Below are 7500 nucleotides of genomic sequence, written 5' to 3' on the forward strand. Positions count from 1 at the left end.
CATACATAAACATACTTTCATACATACACGTACTTTCATACATGTACATACACTCATACATATACATACTTTCATACATGTACATACACTCATACATATACATACTTTCATACATAAACATACTTTCATACATATACATACACTCATACATATACATACTTTCATACATGTACATACACTCATACATATACATACTTTCATACATATACATACTTTCATACATATACATACACTCATACATATACATACTTTCATACATATACATACTTTCATACATAAACATACTTTCATACATATACATACACTCATACACATACATACTTTCATACATATACATACTTTCATACATAAACATACTTTCATACATATACATACACTCATACATATACATACTTTCATACGTATACATACACTCATACATATACATACTTTCATACGTATACATACTTTCATACATATACATACACTCATACATATACATACTTTCATACATAAACAAACTTTCATACATATACATACACTCATACATATACATACTTTCATACGTATACATACACTCATACATATACATACTTTCATACGTATACATACTTTCATACATACATTCATACATACATTCATACATATACATACTTTCATACATATACATACTTTCATACATAAACATACTTTCATACATATACATACACTCATACATGTACATACACTCATACATATACATACTTTCATACATGTACATACACTCATACATATACATACTTTCATACATAAACATACTTTCATACATATACATACACTCATACATATACATACTTTCATACATGTACATACACTCATACATATACATACTTTCATACATATACATACTTTCATACATATACATACACTCATACATATACATACTTTCATACATATACATACTTTCATACATAAACATACTTTCATACATATACATACACTCATACATATACATACTTTCATACATATACACACTTTCATACATAAACATACTTTCATACATATACATACACTCATACATATACATACTTTCATACGTATACATACACTCATACATATACATACTTTCATACGTATACATACTTTCATACATACACTCATACATATACATACTTTCATACATATACATACTTTCATACATATACATACACTCATACATATACATACTTTCATACATAAACATACTTTCATACATATACATACACTCATACATATACATACTTTAATACGTATACATACACTCATACATATACATACTTTCATACGTATACATACTTTCATACATACATTCATACATACATTCATACATATACATACTTTCATACATATACATACTTTCATACATATACATACTTTCATACATAAACATACTTTCATACATATACATACACTCATACATGTACATACACTCATACATATACATACTTTCATACATGTACATACACTCATACATATACATACTTTCATACATAAACATACTTTCATACATATACATACACTCATACATATACATACTTTCATACATGTACATACACTCATACATATACATACTTTCATACATATACATACTTTCATACATATACATACACTCATACATATACATACTTTCATACATATACATACTTTCATACATAAACATACTTTCATACATATACATACACTCATACATATACATACTTTCATACATATACATACTTTCATACATAAACATACTTTCATACATATACATACACTCATACATATACATACTTTCATACGTATACATACACTCATACATATACATACTTTCATACGTATACATACTTTCATACATACACTCATACATATACATACTTTCATACATATACATACTTTCATACATATACATACACTCATACATATACATACTTTCATACATAAACATACTTTCATACATATACATACACTCATACATATACATACTTTCATACGTATACATACACTCATACATATACATACTTTCATACGTATACATACTTTCATACATACATTCATACATACATTCATACATATACATACTTTCATATACATACTTTCATACATATACATACACTCATACATATACATACTTTCATACATAAACATACTTTCATACATATACATACTTTCATACATATACATACTTTCATACATATACATACTTTCATACATAAACATACTTTCATACATATACATACTTTCATACATATACATACTTTCATCAAATACATACATGCAGTGAAGTGTCTTTACAACGCACCCACAGATGATGTACAATAGTTACTAAACCAAACATAATATCTAACCTAATTCCTACCTAGCAACTAACTGAAACTAACTGGTTCCTAAAACGTGATGAAGTTAGTGAATAGAATAATATCAATAAAATAAAAGAAAAATAAAATAAGACTCAACAAGAGCATACAAAGTGGGAGTACAAAATAGAAGTAAAGGGAATAGAGTTATGTATATGGGACAATAGATATATACAATAGACTATTTGTATATACAGATATGTGCAGTAAAGTCGTGGTTATAGTCATCGTTATAGTTCCAGTTATTTACAGCTAATTGTTCAAATAATAAGACCAGTTATAGTGCGAGATATAGATGAAGTGATAGTTACAGTTAATGATAGTACTGGTCACTCTGGCGTCTCCATGGCGACGGTTACCTGCATGAGCTCGGGGTTGTACAGAGCGGAGCACATCGGCAGCTCGTGAGACGTCTTCAGTCGGTTCATGTTCTCCACACTGGCCTCCAGGAGTCCAATCTGGAGAGAGAGCGAGACAGATAGAACGACAGGCAGACAGGCAGGCAGGCAGGCAGGCAGGCAGGCAGGCAGACAGACAGACAGGCAGGCAGACAGGCAGGCAGACAGACAGGCAGGTACGTACACAGTGTGTGGCCACCACCAGCGTGTTGCTGTGCGTATCATAGTACACGCTGGAGTACGGCAGCAATCCCATGGCGTTGTGAGGACGGACAGTCTGCAGACACACCCCACTCAGCAGGTCCCACACCACCACCATCTGAAACACACTTTAAGTTGTGAGGACATTTTTTGGATGTGAGGACATTCTAAATGTCAGGACACTTTTGGTTGTGAGGACATCTTTTGGTTGTGATGACAGTTTTTTGTTGTGAGGGCATTTTTGGGGTGTGAGGACACTTTGGGTTATGAGGACATTTCTGTTTGTGAGGACACTTTTGTTTGTGAGAGCATTTTAGCTTGTGAGGACAGTTTTTGGTTGTGAGGACATTTGTTGTTGTGAGGACTTTTTTGTTGTGAGGACATTTTTGGTTGTGTGGACAGCTTCTGGTTGTGAGGACATTTTTGGTTGTGAGGAAAGTTTTTGGTTGTGAGGACATTTTTTGGTTGTGAGGAGAATTTGGGTTGTGAGGACATTTCTGTTTGTGAGGACACTTTTGGTTGTGAGAACATTTAACTTGTGAGGACATATTTTGGTTGTGAGGACATTCTAAACGTCATTTTTGGTCGGAGGGACATTTTTTAGCTGTGAAAACATTTTGAGTTGTGATGACATTTTTGGTTGTGAGGACAGTTTCTGGTTGAGAGGAAATTTTTGGATGTGAGGACACTTTTGGTTGTGAAAACATTTTAGCTTGTGAGGACATGTTTTAGTTTTGAGGACATTCTAAATGTCAGGACATTTTTGGTCATAAGGACATTTTTTAGTTGTGAAGGCATTACTTGGTTGTGAGGACATTTCTGTTTGTGATGACATTTTTGGTTGTGAGGACATTTTTGTTTGTGAGGAAGGTTTTTTGGGTGTGAGGAAGGTTTTTGTTTGTGAGGACAGTTTTTGGCTGTGGGGACATTTTTGTTTGTGAGGACATTTTTGTTGCGAGGAAATGTATTGGTTGTGAGGACATTTTTGGCTGTGAGGACAGCTTCTGGTTGTGAGGACATTTCTGTTTGTGATGACACTTTTGCTTGTGAGAACATTTTAGCTTGGGATGACATTGTTTTGTTGGGAAAACATTTTTTGGTTGTGAAAGTAGTTTTTGGTTGTGAGGACTTTTGGGAGATGAGGACATTTCTGTTTGTGAGGACAGTTTTTGGTTGTGGGGACATTTTGTGGTTGTGAGGACATTTTTGGTTGTGAGGTCATTCTTGGGAGGAAAGACATTTTTTGAGGGCAGTTTTTGGTTGTGAGGAAGGTTTTTCATTGTGAGGAAATTTCTGTTTGTGAGAAAATGTATTGGTTGTGAGGACATTTTTGGCTGTGAGGACAGCTTCTGGTTGTGAGGACATTTCTGTTTGTGATGACACTTTTGGTTGTAAGAGCAATTTATCTTGTGATGACATTTTTTTGTTGGGAAAACATTTTGTGTTGTGAGGACCTTGTCCTTGGATATGCTGATGATCTTCTTGTCATTGGGAGGAACCACGATGTGACTGATGGTCAGTTCGTGCCCACTCATCTTGGATGTTGGAGACCTGGTTATGAAGGGGTGCCACACCCGCACCATCTTATCCAGCCCCCCTGTCACTGGAGACACACAATGACAAAAACACACACACACACACACACACACACACACACACACAATATTAATTTAGTTATTGATCTTTGATTTCAAAGTCCCTGAATTTCTGTGTATTTTTCTTCCTTCTCATAGTTGTGACAGCAGGAGAACCGGGGCTGTGGCGACCATCTCTTCCTGGCAGGCGACACTACTTCCAGCAGCGATGCAAGGTACTGAACAACATTTTTTAAGTAATTACTTAAGTATATCCAGTATTTATGTGTCAGGGTATTTGCACTTTTCGTTGTGTAAAGAGGTCCGAGTCCTCACCCACCACTGACTTCCAGTATGATTTCCTGCCGCTGTACTACCACAATGAGCAAAGAAATCGAAAGTGTTGCGTTACTTTGATGGTGACCTTGGGGTTTGGTGCAAAAGGCCAAATCACACACGAACAGCAACGAGAAGTTGACACTTCCTCCCAAAAAGTCATCAATTGTGGCAAAATCCTTTGAAATGAAGTGCCAATGTCAGTCGAATCTAGAAGTCAGCTTCACCAATGACTTCTCCAAGCAGGGTTCAGCGTCAGGTTGCCATGACGATTTGACTTACCCAGTAGGTTGTACTCGGGGGAGTAGTCGAAGCAGTGCACGCCTTCGATGTGAAAGACCGAGTGACTGCAAAAGTAGAGATATAAATAGATTCAAGATTCAAGATTCAAGATTCAAGATTTTTATTTGTCACATACATATACATACTTCCATACATATATGCAGTGAAATGTAATGCAACGCACCCGGTGATAGCACACAAGAAGTCCTAGGAAAAAGTACAAAAATAAAATAAAATAAAAAGTAGAAAATTCCTTTCTAATAGACCGACTAACTGACTCCTAAAACGTAATAGATTTAGATTTAGACTTAGAAATAAGACTTTCACACAATACCAACAGTGGTGTATGAAAACAGACACCTAATACAAAGTCAATGGAAGATACCAAGTGAAAAGAGCCTGATTATTCATACCTGTACTCATTACTTACTTATCCCTGCAAAAAAAGATGCACATATCAAGTATGCAGTAAGTAGTCAGGAGTAAGTAGTCAGAAGTATGTAGTCAGGAGTAATTAGTCAGGAGTAAGTAGTCAGAAGTATGTAGTCAGGAGTAATTAGTCAGGAGTAGGTAGTCAGGAGTATTTAGTCAGGAGTATGTAGTCAGGAGTAATTAGTCAGGAGCATGTAGTCAGGAGTAAGTAGTCAGGAGTAAGTAGTCAGGAGTATGTAGTCAGGAGTATGTAGTCAGGAGTAAGTAGTCAGGAGTATGTAGTCAGGAGTAATTAGTCAGGAATAAGTAGTCAGGAGTAAGTAGTCAGGGGTATGTAGTCAGGAGTATGTAGTCAGGGGTATGTAGTCAGGAGTAAGTAGTCAGGAGTAAGTAGTCAGGAGTAAGTAGTCAGGAGTATGTAGTCAGGAGTAGGTAGTCAGGAGTATGTAGTCAGGAGTAAGTAGTCAGGCGTATGTAGTCAGGAGTAAGTAGTCAGGAGTAAGTAGTCAGGAGAATGAAGTCAGGAGTATGTAGTCAGGAGTAAGTAGTCAGGAGTATGTAGTCAGGAGTAATTAGTCAGGAGTAAGTAGTCAGGAGTAGGTAGTCAGGGGTATGTAGTCAGGAGTATGTAGTCAGGAGTAAGTAGTCAGGAGTATGTAGTCAGGAGTAAGTAGTCAGGAGTATGAAGTCAGGAGTAAGTAGTCAGGAGTATGAAGTCAGGAGTAAGTAGTCAGGAGTATGTAGTCAGGAGTAACTAGTCAGGAGTATGTAGTCAGGAGTATGTAGTCAGGAGTAAGTAGTCAGGAGTAAGTAGTCAGGAGTATGTAGTCAGGAGTAAGTAGTCAGGAGCATGTAGTCAGGAGCGTGTAGTCAGGAGTGTGTAGTCAGTGTGTAGTCAGTGTGTAGTCAGCAGTGTGTAGTCAGTGTGTAGTCAGTGTGTAGTCAGTGTGTAGTCAGCAGTGTGTAGTCAGTGTGTAGTCAGTGTGTAGTCAGCAGTGTGTAGTAAGTGTGTATTCAGTATGTAGTCAGTGTGTAGTCAGCAGTGTGTAGTCAGTGTGTAGTCAGTGTGTAGTCAGCAGTGTGTAGTAAGTGTGTAGTCAGTATGTAGTCAGTGTGTAGTCAGCAGTGTGTAGTCAGTGTGTAGTCAGTGTGTAGTCAGTGTGTAGTCAGCAGTGTGTAGTCAGTGTGTAGTCAGCAGTGTGTAGTCAGTGTGTAGTCAGCAGTGTGTAGTCAGTGTGTAGTCAGTGTGTAGTCAGTGTGTAGTCAGTGTGTAGTCAGTGTGTAGTCAGCAGTGTGTAGTCAGTGTGTAGTCAGCAGTGTGTAGTCAGTGTGTAGTCAGTGTGTAGTCAGCAGTGTGTAGTCAGTGTGTAGTCAGTGTGTAGTCGGTGTGTAGTCAGCAGTGTGTAGTAAGTGTGTAGTCAGTATGTAGTCAGTGTGTAGTCAGCAGTGTGTAGTCAGTGTGTAGTCAGTGTGTAGTCAGTGTGTAGTCAGTGTGTAGTCAGCAGTGTGTAGTAAGTGTGTAGTCAGTATGTAGTCAGTGTGTAGTCAGCAGTGTGTAGTCAGTGTGTAGACAGTGTGTAGTCAGCAGTGTGTAGTCAGTGTGTAGTCAGTGTGTAGTCAGTGTGTAGTGTGCGGCCTGGGACCTGGATTTGTCGCCGTGGGAACGGGGGATGGTGGTGATCACCAGCGACGGTAAATTGACTGAACTGCAGGAGGCGACGGCGTTCAACTCCGGCAGGAAGCGGATCTGCTCACACCAGTCGTGATGGACGGCCTCACGGAGGTGGAGGAGGTGGAGATGGAGGTGGAGGAGGTGGAGGAGAGGGAGGAGAGGGAGGACAGGTGTTTAGACAGGATTCAGAGAAAGAAAGATGGAAGAGCGTGGTAGAGAGAGATGGAGGAATAGAGAGAGAGACAGAGTCAGTGTTTGTCCAATAGGTCAATAAG

The sequence above is a fragment of the Zeus faber genome, assembly GCF_960531495.2.
Source record: "Zeus faber genome assembly, chromosome: 15".
Lineage (NCBI taxonomy): Eukaryota > Metazoa > Chordata > Actinopteri > Zeiformes > Zeidae > Zeus > Zeus faber.